Genomic DNA, 17,620 nt, shown 5'->3' with positions numbered 1-17,620 from the left:
GATGTCATGCTTGGTGGTGAGCAGCCTGCTCAGTTTCTTACGTTGTGTGTGTTTGTTTGCAGATCAGATGTTTCAGGAGTGTTGGGACGTGTCAACATCTGCGCCTGCACATCCTGCACCTCTGCCAGGCCCTCTCCCAGTTCCGTACAGAGCCGTACACCATGTAGATGTCAGCGCCATGTCTTGCTTTTTATTCCGGGTTCCTTGTGCTGGCTACTGCTTCGCCTTTTGCAGCTGCAGATCCATCCTAGCTCCAGGTACCCTCCATCTCTTTTATTCTTGCCCACAACAGCTCTAGATGTGCTGCCCACATGACAGCCAAGATGCTGTCCATGTGGCAGCCCCGTCTTATCACTCAATCCCTTCTGGCTCTTGTCCACATGACATCCAATCAGATGCCCATGTGACAAACACTCAAACCCTAGGTTTACCCCCCCCATGTCATATAAGGGCTTACAGATGGGAAGGTGACCTTTCCAACACCCCCTCTCACCGACACATCTCGGCCCAATGCCAACGCATCGATGACGATGCTCCAGTAACTCCCTGGTCGTAGTCCTCTGAAACTTTTCGGTGTCAAAATCTTTTCCTGGCTTTTCATCCAGTGGCTCCTGCTCCACGAGGTCTGGTTCCGCCTCCACACACCATCCTGGTACACAAGTCCATCTTTGGTAGCACCTCCTGGCACCACCTCCTTCAGTCACGTTCCCGCCTTTGAACTCGAGCAATCCAGCCGTCACGATCTTCCAGTCGTCCCCCTCATAATGAGTGAAGAACCTCGAGTCTTCCAGGCACCATGCTCTGAGGGTCTGTTTCAACCCGTCCTTCCTGTGGCAAGGTCTGCAACCAATGAATATTTCCAGATAACCTGGACCATGAACTCTCGCTGAGTTCTCAAGCAGATACTCTTCTGGCTTCAGTACTTTGTCCATCACCTTCTAGCAATCTACGTCTGAGATTTGAAGAAGCACCAATACTTCCCCTTCTGCCTTCGAAGAAGGCCAATTCCTTCCAATCTCTTATCACCTGATACAAATGAAGAGCAAAGTCTCTTCACAGCATGCTATAAAGGCTCAAATGCAGAATATCAAATACATACCAGACTGTTGTACTGCCTGAATGTTCGCTATGAAAGCACACTCTCATTGAGGCACCCACCAAGCGCTTGTGTAATCCTGTACTGTCCCCTTCTGAACTCCAGCATCCATTTGACCATGAGACCCCAGGGCCTTCCATGGAATTTACCCTCGTGTCAGTGTCGACAGCCACACACCTGGAACGTACCAAGCACTCCATGCTGTCCTTCACCTTCACAAAGGCATCTGACTCCTCCTTGACCCACATCTCTATGTCAGACATCCTCACTGTGATTTCTGGATCAACATATCTGACCTCGGTAACACTCGGTGATGTCACCAGGAACAACTCCTTGATTACCACATTTGCTTTGGCCTCTCCCTCTGAATCTGAGTCAGACTCCTTTTTGTCTTTCAGATCCGCCTTTTTCTTTCTGCAGTCCTTTGCAAAATGTTCTGGCGTATCACAGTAGAAGCACTTCTTCTTATGCTTCCTCTTCGAAGTCCCCTCGTCGTCAGAGCCGTCTTTCTTGGACTTGCCACCGTTAGGCTTGCCCTTTCCTTTGCCAGCGGAATCCTTCGCCAGCATCGCCTTGTCGTCTTTGTCCTCGTTGTAGAGCTTCTCCTGAGCTTCCTCCTGTAGCAGTAACAAACCCAACTCCTCAAATATCAGAGGTTTGGTCCTCTGTCCTGCTGTCACAGTCGTAACAAAGCTTTTGAAACTCCGAGGCAGTCTCCTCAGTACCATCAAGGCCAAATGGCATGAGTCTGTCTTCTAACCAACTGCTGCCAGCTGATCCCTCACCACCTTGACCTTCGTCAAATGGCTATGTACCGTATCTCCTTCTTCCATATCAAAATTGTAGAGTTGATGCTGAAGAAGCAACATCTAGGAGGTGTTGTCCGTCTCATACAAATCTTTCAGGGTGGCCCACGCCTCTACTGACGTCTCGGCCAGCTGTTCTTGGATAGAAGCTTCCATTTTGTTATCAATATTGTGCTGCCATGGTTGCTCTTTGGTCTAAACATTAGATTAGCTTTGTTATCAATATTGTGCTGCCATGGTTGCTATTCGGTCTAAACATTAGATTAGTTTTCCTGGAAGCTGATAATTATCTAGTCAAGGAAAATCTGGGCTCGGAAAGGTGATCTTTTTTTAAAAGCTTGGGGCTATTTTCTTTTCTTTTTTTCAGGAAAAAGACTTCTATTAAGTATCAACAAAACCCGCAAGAGCAAGAGCTCAAGGTGGAAATACATCATGCAATGCATGAAAAACACCCCTCAGAAAGAGGCAGAACGAAACCATGCGTTAATGCTATGCTCAAGACACTGGATTAACGTAGTGGTTCAAGGGAACGCTGCTGCTGAGTTTCGTTCGTCGTTGGCGTTCTGATTCAGCACTCTAGTCCCATTCACCAAAGCAAATCAGTTGAAGTCACAGATCTGATTCTAATTGGTCAATGAAGGGTCGATGTTGACCCTGTTGGTCGCCGGGCGCTGTGATATCAACAGGATATGACTTCTAGCACTGTTTGTTGGCGTGCTATGGAATTCAGAACGAAGGTGAAAGGAGGGTCAGAGATCTGATACCAATGTAGAAAAAGGGGTAGGGGTAGATGTAAAGGAAGGGGGATAGAATAGCAGAGGGGAGTGAGAGAGGGGAAGAAGGGAGCACAAGGAGAGAGACACAGAGACAGAGAGAGAGAGAGAGAGAGAGAGAGAGTATGAGTGAGCGTAGGCAGTAGGTAGCAAGGAGGAGGGGAAGTAGATAGGATTAGATGTCACATCAAAAGTACACAAATAGGGGTGGATGGGGACTTATATAATCCCTCCACATTTCCCACCTAAGAGACCTCTAAAGGTCCTCTAAATTGCCCCTTCATTACACTCTTTATCCATACCAAAAAGAGGCGGCTGATCATCTTCTCTATCTTTTTCTTTTGCAAAAATCAAACACGCAGAAATATGTTTTTTCATTACTGAAGTAATTGCAGAAGTAGATACACCCAGAATGGATTCTCCTTTGAGTTATACATCAAACACATGAGCCTTTCCCCTGTGAGTCAGGGTGACTGTTTTATTGAAAGTACCTACAATAGCCCGAAGACGATAACACCATGGATTGCCCAAAAGTACGTCGCAACTATTCAAAGGCATGATGTAAAATTCTTGGTATCAACATAGCTCTAGATATGAAGACAGAGCTTCCCAATTATAGGAATGATGGATGTGCTCAGCCCTGTAGCAGCCATGTCTGCTTGTGCAAGTGAACCCATCTCCTCAAGGCGTATACTCAGCTTTCCTGCTAACTCGGGAGAAATAAAATTCGCTTTAGCACCTGGGTCGAAGAAAAATAGAGCGGTCTAATCACAAACTATGCCCCAAGCTTTACAAAGCTCTGTATCATCTTCATGTTTCTTATCAGTGATCATGTCAAGTACAAGGCCAGCAGATGGTTTTTGCTTCTTGCTCTTTGGATCAGCTTTGGGTTCCGCCTTCTGTTCATCTCTATCCTCTGAGGGGTGCTGTCTTTTCTTCTTGAGTGGGCATTCATGCACTTGATGGCCCTCCTCTCTACAGTTGAAACATATGTTCTTCTCTCTAAGGACCTGTTTCTCCTATTCTGTCAACCTGGTAGGCCGTGACTTGAGAACACGCCGTAGACCTGCAACCAAAGTAGCTCTTGAGGGTCTACCAAATTTGTCCTTCCGTTTGAAGTCCTCCTTCCTTTTGAAATCTTCTCTCTTGATGTCCTTAAAACCAATGGTCCTGCCTTGCAGCAAAGCATAAGCTGTATAGGCATTCTCGATCAACTGCTGTGACATGTTAGAAACCTTGGACTTCATTCAGAAGTCTCGAATTTCCTTCGGCAATCCACAGCAATATTTCTTTAACTACTCAGACAATGGAACATGCTGATAGGAACTAAATGGCAACACGGCTTCCTTAAATTCCTTGTTATATTCCTCCAAATTACGACAATTCTCTGCATCCAACTTATGCCAAGCCGTGATGATATCAATTTCAAATGTGGTGGTCAACCACGCAACCAAAAAGACCTACTTAAACTCCACCATGTGGTGGTCTCCCCTGCAAGAGAAGATTTGTCCACCATTGCAAAGCGTTTCCCTTCAAGAAAGTGGCCGCTTTGCGAATTTTGGACAACCCTGTAAAATTCCCACCTGAGTATGTTGCATCAAACTATTGAATAAAGGTGAGAGCTTTCAACTTGTCTTGGCTCCCATTGAAAGTGTCGAATTTCACAGTTGAAACACCCTCTTTATAATCTTTCTACTTCCCCTTAGGTGTGAGATTATCATAGGCAGATGGCTGTAAATACGGGGGCTGCATCATATTGCCAAGATTTGTGGCACTCTGTCCACTATTCACAGTAGAATCGACCATACCTGGACCCATTGCATTCATTCCACGCATTCCTGAAAAATTCCCCATCATACCAGACATAGTAGTCTTTATCCCTGGCTGCATTCCAATGTTTCCATACATCATATTAGGCATCATAGCCAGCATACCTTCGAACATCTGTCCCTGATAGCCTTGCATGCCAGGCTGAAATCCATAGGGAAAATTTCCAAGCATCCCCATGCTGGCTCAGGTTGTCCAACCACCGCCTGAACACTGATCTCCTCCGAAGTAACATGTGGGCATCGAAGATGGAGGGAAACTCTGTTGTCTCGAACCATAAGATGGAAAGCTCTGGGATTTCCACCCATACCTGATGCAGGAGGCTTTGCGCTAGCTTGCGGAGTCTTCTTCTCAGGCTTCGAAGGTGCATTCACCAACTCTACAAAACGTGGATCTTGCATCAACTACGCAAAAGTCTAAGAGGTTCCCTACAACTGTGCCCTGATCTGCTCATCCGCATTTGGCTACTCAACCTCTTCCTCTTCATGATGAGAACCCTTAGTGGCATGCTCTGATTGAACGGGCTGTTCATCATCTTCCGCCCCCCCATGCAGTGTAGCCCAAAGACTCCGATTTCTCCTCGGCATCCGTGCTACGTGTTATGGCTAAAGAATTCTCTTGGCTGCAAATTTATTACAGCAACCAATATTTGCTGTTTTGACCCAAACAGAACCACACGCTCACCCTCTTAAAGAAGATGGCGATGTCCTGGCAATGGAACCACTATAACCGGCCTTCAGAATCACCAAAGGGCAGTGAACAGATAACAACCAGCAAATACTCAATTTACAACCACTTAGAACTTTCCACAGCAAACAAAATCAACTTAAACAGAACACCCGAGAGCTAGATCGCCCCATCTTGCACCAGAGACCAGATTGGCCCTAAACTTAGCGCCCCTTTTGGTATTTCTTTATCTTTTATTCAGAAGGCATGCAGATACAAGAAATGCACCGCAGTGCATCAGTCCACAAATAGCCAACTAAATAATCTGTTCACAGCCACTTACGTCCTGCTCTACATCTGCTCTGCAGTTACAGAAAAGGCATCCCAATCCAGTGCAACATTCCATGGCAGCCCTTCTTCCGAATCTGGCTGAGGGTTCTAACCTGGCAGCTCTGATACCCATTAGGGGAATCCTGGTAAGCCCAATTTGTCTTGGTAGCTCTGAATACCCGTCAAGAGAGTCCTAGCAAGACAGAGACCAACAAAACAACCACACCTGGCTGTTCCTAGCAAACAGAAAGGCCAGCTGCGCAAAGCAAAAGGATCTGAAGGTTCTAAGGGAGTAGGAAAGCTCCCACAAAGCAATCAACCGATAGGAAAGCTCGGGAAACCCTGGGAAAAACAGCAAGCAGGGAAAATCGAAATTCCCTAGCAAGATCTCTAGCACCCTGGCAGATGAAAATCAGCAAAGACAACCCTAGAAAACCTGCAGGTGAATCACCAAATCTAGAAGCCTCTTGGTGAAATTCGCAATTCTTGGAAGCACCTGGATGGCCTGGCAAATGAAGAAAACCTGAAAGCAGGGTACGGGAGATAAGCAGAGCAGCCCAGATCAGAGGAAAACTCAAAGCGATTTGCCAGAAGAGCTCTTTGGCAAATTGCTAAATTCCAGAACAGGCTAGGGAAGAAAACCTGAAAGCAGGGTATGGGAGATAACCGGAGCAGCCCAGATCAGAGGAAAACTCAAAGCCATTTGCCAGAAGAGCTCTTTGGCAAATTGCAAAATTCTGGAACAGGCTAGGGAGCTCCTGCAAATTCCGAAATTGCCTGGAACAACCCCGTGAACACCCAGAGCAATGAATCACCCTGTTTGGAAGTGGAAAACAGCCTGGAGCAGTGCGCAAACTGGAAACGCATGCTCTGGAAGCACCTGGATGAATTGCAATTTTTGAAATCAGCTCACGGAACATCCCTGATGAATTGCGATTTTCTGTAGCAGCCTTTGGAAGATGCGATTTTGCTGTCTTGGACCCGGCAAGGTTCCTGGGTGATGGCACATCTGACAACTGGCTCCCGCAAGGTGTGTGGATAGCTGGGAAGCAAGAAAACGCGATTCTGATCTGAGAGAAAGCTGAACCAGCCCTGACTTAGCCCCCAATCCACTTTAGCCAAGAATACTTGTCTTTGCTTGCCCTGCAAGTCACTGGATTTTTACCTCTCTCTCTCTCTCTCTCTCTCTCTCTCTCTCTCTCTCTCTCTGTGAGCACTTGGGACTCTAGCTCTGAGCACTTGATATTCTCATGCCACTCTCATGCTATTCTGCTACCTTTTTGCTATTTTGTACTAGTATAGCATTTTAGTACTCAGCAAGGGCCTTGGCAAGCCCTTTGCCCCGGCCCACAGTGGTCTGTATGAGTTACTTGATTCTATACTTTGTTCCATAGGCCTGCGAGGCCTCCCGCAGGCATTAATATATCTTTCCTTCTTCTTCTTCTTCTTCTACTCTCTCTCTCTCTCTCTCATGCAACGAAAGCAGTTTACTTTTACTTTGGGTGGGTCACCAGTTGAGATCATATCCTCATACACTTACTTGGGGGTCATCTTCTCCGGCCCGATCTTCACGATGAACCAGCGATGCAAGCCAGACCGAGCAGGGGATACACCTCACTGGCTCGGCTAGAGAGACAATGCTTTCACTCCCACTTCCAGGACCCTCGAACCAAGGCTCTTCTCTTCGACTCCTTGGTCCGACCAGCCGGTATGTATGGCAGCCCTTGTTGGGGGCCTGACATGTCAGAGATAGAGTGGACATGGGTGGAGCGCTTGCAGATTCATGCTCTCACGGATGATCCGAGGGAAACCGTCTGTACCACATCACATCATTCAGGCCGAGTTTGGTGCTTCTCCACTCCCGCTAGATGTAGCCTTTCAGACCATCACATATCTACACTGGGTTAAATTATATGGGGACTGCACATCAGGGAGACAGAGGTTGCCATGGTTGGCTCTCGATTCCTCCATGAGGTTGGCAGCAGAGGGAGATGAGCGATGCTGGTATGCACGCACTCACCGGTAGTTTGTGAGACTAGGGTTCCACATCGATAGGATACATCCTTTTCAGTACAGTTTAGATGCCCCTCCGGTACTCCCACCCACCATCCTGATTGGGCCACATACCAACCAGGTCATTCGAGAGAATCTCCTGCAGCTACATACCTTTAGGACTTGGTTGGAGCCGAGGGAGCTTCCAGTGAAGCTGAGTTTCTATAGAGATTACTGTCTTCGCATTTCAGAGGAGGGATTCATCACACCACCGGGGTACACTGAGCTTCATATGCCTCACTCACTACGGATCTCCATCGGACAGTTTCGGGTATCATCACACCGCCTCCGAATAGAGAGCAGCAGAGCAAAGGGGATTCCTAGAGAGCATCGCTTATGCATATTGTGCGATTGTTAGGAGGTTGAGTCGGAGGAGCATTTTATTTTTAGGTGCCCAATGTACTACGAGATCCGAGGTCGCTACCACTACCTCTTCAGAGATGGCTCCCGGCTCCTCGCCTACCCAAATCAGAGATGCCTCGCGGCCTTCATTCATAAGGGAGTCCGACATAGAGAGTACTTACTCAAGCGATAGGGCTTGGCCACATCATCAGACACCTCTCAGAGCAGGATCACAGAGTTCTTCCCATCGAGTGACATTGATCGTCCAATCTCTAGCCGCAGACGTGACAGAGACCTCGACCCGACAATCGCAGCATTACACACAAGACATCGAGGGGAGACACAGATCACTCTGGGGGTCCTCCCGTCATTGTTTAGACCCAAGATACGTCCCACAGGAGTCACGATGGCTCTAGTCCTGCGTCGAGCCTCGTCCAGGAGACCGAGACGCACGGCACCCCTTGACGGGCACCAGCATCCCCTCACCGGCTATGCACCAGCCAGGGCGACATGACATATGAAGGATTCCGCTCCGCTCCATTGCTTTTCTTTTCATTGTTACATCTAGATGTATTTGATTATGTATGATCAGACTTAGGATTCAGCACGGGTGATGATGCTCGTTTCAGTAGCTCCACCCTTACTGTGATTTGTATCAGGTTTTCTTTCAATCTCATAGACCTATCGGTCTTCCGAAGACTCTTATAAAATTTATTTCTCTCTCTCTCTCTCTCTCTCTCTCTCTCTCTCTCTCTCTCTGTGATACACATGACTTAAAGGTCAACCTTGGGAAAACCAAGGTGATGATCTTCAACACTTCCAGACCCGCTATGCACCGAGAGCAGTTCCTCTTTGCCGGCGACCCTGTTGAGATAGTTGACTCTTACAAATACTTGGGCGTTGTCTTCTCAGGCCCGATCTTCACGATGCGCCCATCCATGCAAGCCAAGATCAGCCAGGGATACGCCGCTCTTGCCAGGCTGGAGCGACAGTGCTACCACTCCCACTTCCAGGACCCGCGGACCAAGTCTCTCCTTTTTTATTCTTTGGTCCGCCCAGCAGGCATGTACGATAGCCCTTGGTGGGGAGTCGACCTTTCAGACACAGAGTGGGCTCAAGTCGAGCGCCTACAGATACTAATGTTTGCTCGGATGATCCGCAGCAAACCATTGGTACCACACCAGATCACTCTAGCAGAGTTCGGCGCCTCACCCCTACAGCTTGATGCGGCTTTTCAAGCTATCACGTGTCTCCACAGAGTCAGGGATTTCAGCTCCTCCGCCGACGGTCGCCTCCGCCTACCTTGGCTAGCCCTATCCTCCTCTATGGCCTTATCCACTGATGGGGACCAACGATGCTAGTAGTCATCTTTCCAGTTGGTTCACCCGACTGGGCCTCGACTTAGACCGGTTGTCTCCTTTTCAGTATAGCCTCGATGCTCCACCATCTCCCCTCTCCCCCACTGACCAGGAGGTCAACCGGCTCATTCGAGCAGATCTGCTCCAGCTCCACACCTGGCGGACATGGTTTCTTCACTCCGAGCTTCCTGTGAAGCTCGACTTCTACCGCCGACACTGTCTCCAAATCTCACAGGAGGGCTTCATCACACCTCCGGGTTACACACAACTTCATCTACCACATGCGCTTCGGATCTCCCTCGGTCAGTTTAGGGTCTCGTCACACCGATTACGGATCGAGAGCGGACGCGCAGAGGGTATCCCACGAAAGGACCGTCTTTGCCCACTTTGCGACTTGCAGGAGATCGAGTCGGAGGAGCACTTTGCTTTCAAATTTCCTATCTATTATGCCATTCGAGGCCGGTACCACTACCTCTTCCGTGACGGATTCGGCTCCCTCCCACACATGCTGCAATTCCCGGATCAACGATGCCTAGCCGCTTTCTTACATGAGATGACTCGCCACCGAGATACCTCTCTCCGAGCACGGCAACACGAGCAGCACACACAGCATGAGGACACCCAACGGCGTATCACTGACTTCTTCCAGTCACAGGATATCTCTTCTCAGTCTAGCCGATGACACGGACGTGACTGAGAGCCAGAGTCACGACAGCTGCACCAGCGGACAGACTCACACATCCAGGTCCATGACATCTCGTCTCTGCTCTCTACCCGCCCCATCGGGGTTACCGTTGCCCTCATCCACAGGGCCACCCGTCGCCCCCGACGACCGAGCTCGACTAGGCCGCGTGACGTCAGAGGCCAATCATCTATCGCAAGGTTTTTTCCGACCTCCCATTTGACGGCCCCTCTATGATTGGTCTTTGACGATCACCACCTGCACATGTATACTGTATCTCCCCCCTCTGCCCCATTTGTGGTGCCCCCCCCTTCTTTTTTGTATCATCTGGAGGTAGACACATATCAAGACTAGACACACAATCCTTCATAACCTCTTTTTTGTAGAAACGGTTGGCTGGCCCGTTTTGAGACCGCCACCGTTATGCTCATTGTATCAGTTATCTTTAGTCTCATAGACGTTCACGGTCTCCCGAAGACTTTAATAAACTTTCTTTCTTTCTTTCTCTCTCTCTCTCTCTCTCTCTCTCTCTCTCTCTCTCTCTCTCTCTCTGCTGCCCCGCTCCACTGCTCCATTGCTCCACCGCTGCTCCTGCTCTCTCTGCTCCTGCTTGCTGCCCTGCCTCTCTGCTCCACCGTTGCCGTTTCTTGCTGCCCCGCTCCCATTCGCTGCCCCCCCTTCGCCTTGCCTTCCCGCTCTGCCTTGCCTTTCTGCCTCAGCTTCCCTCTGCACCCCACCACCCCCTCAGTCCACCCCGCTAGCCCTTTGCCACCCCCACCAGCCCTCAGCTGACCCCGCCAGCCCTCAGGCAGCTCCCCAAGTCCTCGGCTCACTCCGCCATTCGATGCGCCTCCACACTTGGATCCATCCGCTCCAAGAAAGTACCTCAAGCTGCAAGAAACAGGAAAAAGAAGGCTTCAGCCACATTACAATGCATCTATGAAAGAGGAAACGTGAAGGAAGGGCAGAGCAGTACTACCAACATGCTTGGAGATCAACCACACAGATTACTGCACTATTTTTTAATTGGCTGAAGCACCATGCCTACAAGAGCGGGAGTAGAAGACACATGGGGCAAACTAGCTTTGGAGACAGCCATGGCAGCCCTCTCTATAGGGACAGCTCACAAAGGCACTACAAAGGTACTCACATGCCTCTAACAAAATCTGCCTCGTGTTGATAGAAAAAATACACAGCTTGGAGGCCACTAATGTGGCCCTATTGGCTGAGAAAGCGCATCTGGGCAAAACACTGGCTGAGATTCGAAAACAAGGTGGGAAGGTACAAGAAGAATGGAGGAAGGAGAAAGAAAAGAAAAGAAATTTTATTAGAGTCTTCGGAAGACCGATGGGTCTATGAGACCTAATACAAATCACAGTAAGGGTGCAGCTACTGAAACGAGCATCATCACCCGTGCTGAATCCTAAGTCTGATCATACATAATCAAATACATCTAAGTGTAACAATGAAAAGAAAAAGACTGGAGCGGAGCGGAATCCTCCGTATGTCATGTCGCCCTAGCTGGTGCATAGCCGGTGATGGGACGCTGGTGCCCGTCAAGGGATGCCGTGCGTCTCGGTCTCCTGGACGAGGCTCGACGCAAGACCAGAGCCACCGTGACTCTCGTGGGACGTATCTCGGGTCTAAACAATGACGGGAGATCCCCAAGTGATCTATGTATCCCCTCAATATCTCGTGTGTCGTGCTGCAATCGTCAGGTCGGGGTCTCTATCACGTCTGCAGCTAGAGACTGGACGAGCAATGTTACTCGATGGGAAGAACTCTGTGATCCTGCTCTGAAAGGTGTCTGATGATGTAGCCAAGCCCCATCGCCTGAGTAAGTACTCTCTATGTCGGACCCCCTCGTGAATGAAGGCCACGAGGCATCTCTGATCTGGGTAGGCAAGGAATCTGGAAAGGAGCCTGGAGCCCCTTGGCTCCAGCCACCTCCTAAAGGTGTGTAGCTACAAGAGATCCTCTCGAATGACCTGATTGGTGTGTGGCCCGATCGGGACGGTGGGTGGGAGTACCGGAGGAGCATCTAAACTGTACTGAAAAGAAGGTATCCTATAGATGTGAAACCCTAGTCTCACAAACCATCTGTGAGTCCGTGCATACCAGCATCGCTCGTCTCCCTCTGCTACCAACCTCATGGAGGAATCGAGAGCCAACCATGGCAACCTGTCTCCCTGATGTGCAGTCCCCATATGATCTAACCCGGTGTAGATATGTGATGGTCTGAAAGGCTGCATCTAGCTGGAGTGGAGAAGCACCAAACTCGGCCTGAATGATGTGATGTGGTACAGACGGTTTTCCCTGGATCATCCGTGAGAGCATGAGGATCTGCAGGCGCTCCACCCGTGTTCACTCTATCTCTGACATGTCAAGCCCCCAACAAGGGCTGCCATACATACCGGCTAGTCGGACCATGGTCCGAGGGTCCTAGAAGTGGGAATGGAAGCATTGTCTCTCTAGCCGAGCCAGTGAGGTGTAACCCCTACTCAGTCTGGCCTGGTCTCATCGTGAAAATCGGGCCAAAGAAGATGACCCCAAGTAAGTGTATGAGGATACGATCTGAACTGGTGACCCGCCGAAAGTAAAAGTAAACTGCTTCCGTTGCATGTTTGCTCGAGAGGTGTTAAAGATCATGACCTTGGTCTTGCCAAGGTTGACCTCCAAATCATGGGATAAACAAAAAGTCTACAGTGCATCCAGGTGTCACTGGAGCCCCTCGGGTGTAGACAACAAGAGTGCCACGTCATCTGCATAAAGAAGAATCTTGATGATGATCCCGACAAGTGAGCAATCAATCCCTCCGAACGCCCCCATGAAAGTCTCAAGCTCATCGATGTAGAGGCCAAACAGGGTTGGTGATAAGGGACAACCCTGTTTGACCCCTATGGTACTCAAGATCTCATCTGTCCAATCTGCGCCTGTCCGAACTCGGCTTGAGACTCTCTCATAAAGTGCCACGACTGCCCAGAGGATCTCCTGATCAAATCCCAGTGTCTGTAGGTGTGTGATGAGATGAGCTCGAGGTACTATGTCAAAGGCTTTGCGAAAATCCACAAAGCAGTAATATACCCTCTCCTTCCATGATCTGGCCTCCTCAATGACACTCATGAGTGTGAGTATGTGATCCATAGTCCCATGGTCTCGCCTGAAACCGGCCTGACCCTTTGCTCTGAGCCCTCTCATCTCTGCGAACAGGCTGACCAACGCATCCAATACAGCCGCATAGATCTTAAACATCACATGTCCAATCATGATAGTCCTGTAGTTACTCCGGTCCATGGGATCCCCTGCCTTGTGGATAGGGGTGATGGTGTTAAGTGTCCAAGGGCGGGGGAAGCCAAGGCAAACAGCGTCATTGAATAGCTTTGCTAGGATCGGGACTAACGTGTCAATCCCATATGCGATAAACTCAATGCATAGCCTCTCGTGATCCTTAGCTCGGCCATTGTGCAGTTTCAATGTCGCGTCCTTAACTCCCCCTTTGGTGAACAACGCGTGCAAGTGGTGGGGTGAGGTGTGTGAGATCTGGAGTGGGCTGGTGTGGGACATCATAAAGATGGTGTACATACGTGTGCCAAACTCTCGTGTCAGTGAGGGGTGATGGAGACCTACGCTCAAGGAATCTCCGCCTTGTTATACAAGATGTTCAGCAGCTCCTCCTCATTTCAACGAAGAAATGCATGCTTCTTTCAACGTACGAGACGTCGGTACTTGCGTACTGTCTCTGGTGTGTTTGGGAGGTGACATCTGGTTTCAAGTCAAAGCTGTCTTGCACTCCACATTGTACCAGTTGTTGCAGGGTACAGAACCAAGAGGTGGTGGTCTAGTTGACCGTGTGGTGTGGGGAAAGATTTGGAGGGCAACCTCGTCGAGTGTGCGACTAATCAAGGCAGCACGGTCCTCTGAGTGGTATGTGATCGATGTAGGTTAGGAGTCCGTTTAGGCATCCAGAGTAGGCCGATGAGTGGCTGCGATCAAAGTGTATGTCGTGGTGTGTGTGGTGTAGCTAGGCGTGGGGTGGCGATAGTGAAGAATAGGTATGTGTGATCAGCTCTTGGAGGGAGTGGTGCTACGGTGAAGTCGATGATACATGAAGTGAAGGTAGAGGATCCCATGATGTTATCTACTACACTAGTGCCCCCCCCGTGTGGGAAGCAAGTAAAACCACCTGAGGAGGGCCATAGGTCAAGCCCATTGTAGATGATGAGATCATGCATCTTGCCCAGATCAAGGAGCGTGTGTCCATATGGTGTAACAAGCCCGTGTCGGTCCGACGAGGTCTTGGTCATACCTGCTTCGTCTAGGTCCATGTCTGGTGGCATGATAGTCGTCTCAAAAGTCCAAGAGTAGTACCCGGCGCGTGCTCGTCCTAGCATTGAAGTCCCCAACAAGGAGAACTTCCCCGCGGGCTAAAAGGTCTAGGATATCCTGATATAAGGGTGCATATGGCGATGTCTCACCCTCCTCTCGTGCCACTCTAGCGAAGTGGGATGTGTCTAGCGGGAAGTAGCATATTGCTAAGAAAAGGTCACGGGTGTCTGTGCGTCATCTGGATCCACATGAATCCGGAATGTGCATCCTTCCTCTCAATGGAGATCGCTCCAGCGAGGGAAGACCTATACAATACTACGACACCACTTGATCCTCGGACGACTCCTATATCCCTCGTCTCATCCATGAAGGTTGACTCCCATGTGTAGCCACTGACTATCGGTAGTGGACACTCTGGGCTTTGGTGTGTCTCCATGTAAAAGACTATGTCTCATCCTGTATAAGACTCCGAGAAGTTCCCTGGGAGAAGAATGGGAGAAGGAGAGAGAAGAATGGGAATCGGAGAATACCAAGCTACAAGACCAAGTACACGCATTGGGGACTGAGCTACAACAAATGAAGGGCAAGCAAATAACATCATATGGTGACAGCAAAGTTATGGATGAGCTCAAAGCAGAAAAAGCAGCTCTTAAGAAAGAGATGGAGGCCATACAGACTACCATGAATGGTAAGCATGCCGAGATCCCACAATAGCTCAACAAGGGGAAAGAAGTGATGCTTGAATGGACAGAAGTTGTTAAAAAGGGATCAGCAGCTCCCAAAAAAGAACTCATTTCTGAGACACTAGAGGAAGAGAAGAGACAGGCTGGTAAAGCAATGAACGTTCTAGTTAGAGGTTTCACAATGGGAGATACCCCAATGGCAGATGCTCAAGCCCTATTTGCCAAGATGGGAGTCAACCTCACATGCGAGGCGGCTTGGAGGGTAGGGAAGACAGAGATACCAACAAGATCATTAGTGCTGAAACCGGACTGCAATCGATAGGTCCAACCTCATGAGCATGCGAGCATCCTTGAAGGGGACCAAAATCTACTTGGATGATGACCTCACCCTTCTACAGCAGGAACATAGAAGGGAAGGCATGACACGGGTAATGGCAACAAGGGAAGCAGGGAAATGGGCTGCCTACAGGGATGGCAAAGTGATTATTCGAGAAAGAGTTGACAGAGGAAATAAGGGAGAAGGGGAGAAGGAAGAGGGGGAACTATGACGGTGTCAGAGCCAGGAGGGGAGTGCACAAAACAAGCTGAGTGCCACTACCTAGCAAGAACTGTTTTCAAGGAGAGAAGAAGAACTACAAGCACTGAGAGCCCAAGTCACAACCCTAATAGTGCAGAATCAACAGCTCCAGCATGCAAAGAGCACCACAGAGGCCCGTCTTGCAGATATGCAAAGAAAAGTCTTTGAAAAGGACAAGGCTCTGGGTTTGCCGATAAAGTTAAAGCCAAGCTCATGGAGCAGGAGATTAGCATGCAGCGGATTGAACAAAAACTGAGAAAATTAAAGATCACAGCCACCCGTACCGCCCATATAAACAGGAACCAGAACATAGCTCTTATTAGGCAACTCGATGCCAAGGACGTCCAAATTCAAAGTCTATCAAGAAGGCTCATCTAGGCACAACACGACCACAAGAGGACCCAGAGGATCCAGATGAAGTGCTACAACACGAGCTGGACACGCTAATTGAGGCCTCCGGCAACATGTCTCGTCTCGCCACAGCCCCTCGCAATGCCGTCAAGACCTTAACTCTGTACTATAACACCCTTACCCTATCAGCTATACAACATGAAATCCACCTTACCATCCCACCCACACCGCTCTCTTCCCACCACTTCCAAATACTCATCCAAACCAATGTAAACTATACTCACCCCTTCCTAGCTATGTGTGTATTCAACCAGAGTATAGAATTAGAATATCTTACGAATCTATTCCTCCTCCCCATCACCCCCTTATGCTGAGTTTTGCAGCTTAGAACCGGGTCTTACTGGAGTCTACTGCTCTCGATGAAGGAGAGAGACTAGATCTTTCCGAATTATCCTGTCACATACACCATGATTATTGATGCCATCCAATGGATGAAAGCGTACAGGGGGACCAATGCACTCCAAATGTATCACATACTAAAGGCATACAATGTTCAATTTTACTACCCCACCGGCATGGAGAACTTGCTGCAATGCCATGAATCCCAACTCATCAGTTTTGATACCATCCATGTTGGAGGACGAATGGAGGGCCACCGAGGCTACTTTTGGTATTTTCCCACCTAAGGACTCTTCCCAAGGTGGAGACAATGATACTAGCCCCCAAACTGATCTACCACCACCTCCCCCACTAACTAATCCACCACCTCCTCTCCCTGGTAATCCCCCCAACACCCCTAATCCACCGTCTGACAAGACACCTCACAACCCACCCTCTACTTCCACTATAACTAATCCCCCTCCCTCGCACAATCCTCCCACCCAATCCCCTACCTCTACACTTCCCTCCACATCCGGTGTCACCAAGGCCACAGCAATATTCAACCGCAAAGAGCATGATACGGACTCCAATGGTCCCATGCTCGACGCTCCAGAAGATGATGGCCATACGGAGCAATTCCAATCGCCACCCTTCCAATTCACCGGATAGGGTTGGCCATCACACCTCCTTACCCCCACACAACAGTTTGACATAGATGCTTACACAGCGCAGTGGAGGGCCAAGTTCAAGACCACCCTCAAACAGAAGACGTGGAAGGTCGTCAGGGAATATATACCATGGAAAAACCAACAACCGTGGCCTACACGAGGTGGAGCTCAGCCCCTGGATATCAACACCCGCAACATCACAGAAGGCATGGGGTACGACCCGAATGGCGCATACGCTGGTTACAAGCACGGGAGCGATGGGCCCTCTATGCATGGCAGCCCGTCTCCGTCCGAACAAATCCTAATTACTACCCAGTGTTGCGGTGATGGCCTTGGCAAATATTCCGACAGTACTGGGACCCTAAAATCGAGTACAATTTTCGCCTCATCTACCCCTCTGTGCAATATTTGATGAGTATGTTCGCAATATAGCACACCTTTCGGATCTAGCTGTAGTCGCCGCTGTCAGATTCTGCAAGTCCTTAGCCTAGTGGCTACGAGATGTACCACCAAGCAATGCGGAGATAACATGCCGAACTCGACTTCGACCACAACCAGGGGCTGAATCTGAAACAGATGGCTCGAATCTAGTTACGCATCTGCAATCTAGCCTCACATCATATGCAAACGTTTGAGGACATGCACGAGACGACATTTTGGCAGCCTCTCCTCATCTTCTACCAATTGGCTTAAGAGAAATGC

The 17,620-nt window shown here is 49.3% G+C and overlaps 1 protein-coding gene across 3 annotated transcripts in view; it reads right to left on the bottom strand.

Moving 5' to 3' along the window:
• LOC147904202 (uncharacterized) overlaps nucleotides 1-17,620 on the bottom strand; it is a 32,507-nt gene extending 14,887 nt beyond the window's left edge. For 2 of the 3 annotated variants that reach the window (XM_087385313.1, XM_087385320.1), the window contains exon 1: nucleotides 17,356-17,620. The gene's annotated coding sequence lies outside the window, so the exon portion shown is untranslated. Of the gene's footprint in view, nucleotides 1-5,934; nucleotides 6,061-17,355 lie in introns of those variants that run through there. The other variant, XM_087385315.1, reaches the window with a different exon arrangement.

Source organism: Dipteris shenzhenensis, chromosome 2 (assembly GCF_047967505.1).
Source record: "Dipteris shenzhenensis isolate YYH24624 ecotype China chromosome 2, Dip_SZ_1.0, whole genome shotgun sequence".
Taxonomy (NCBI): domain Eukaryota; kingdom Viridiplantae; phylum Streptophyta; class Polypodiopsida; order Gleicheniales; family Dipteridaceae; genus Dipteris; species Dipteris shenzhenensis.
Note: the sequence above shows the minus strand (reverse complement) of the source record. Positions and strands in the feature narration are given on the sequence as shown.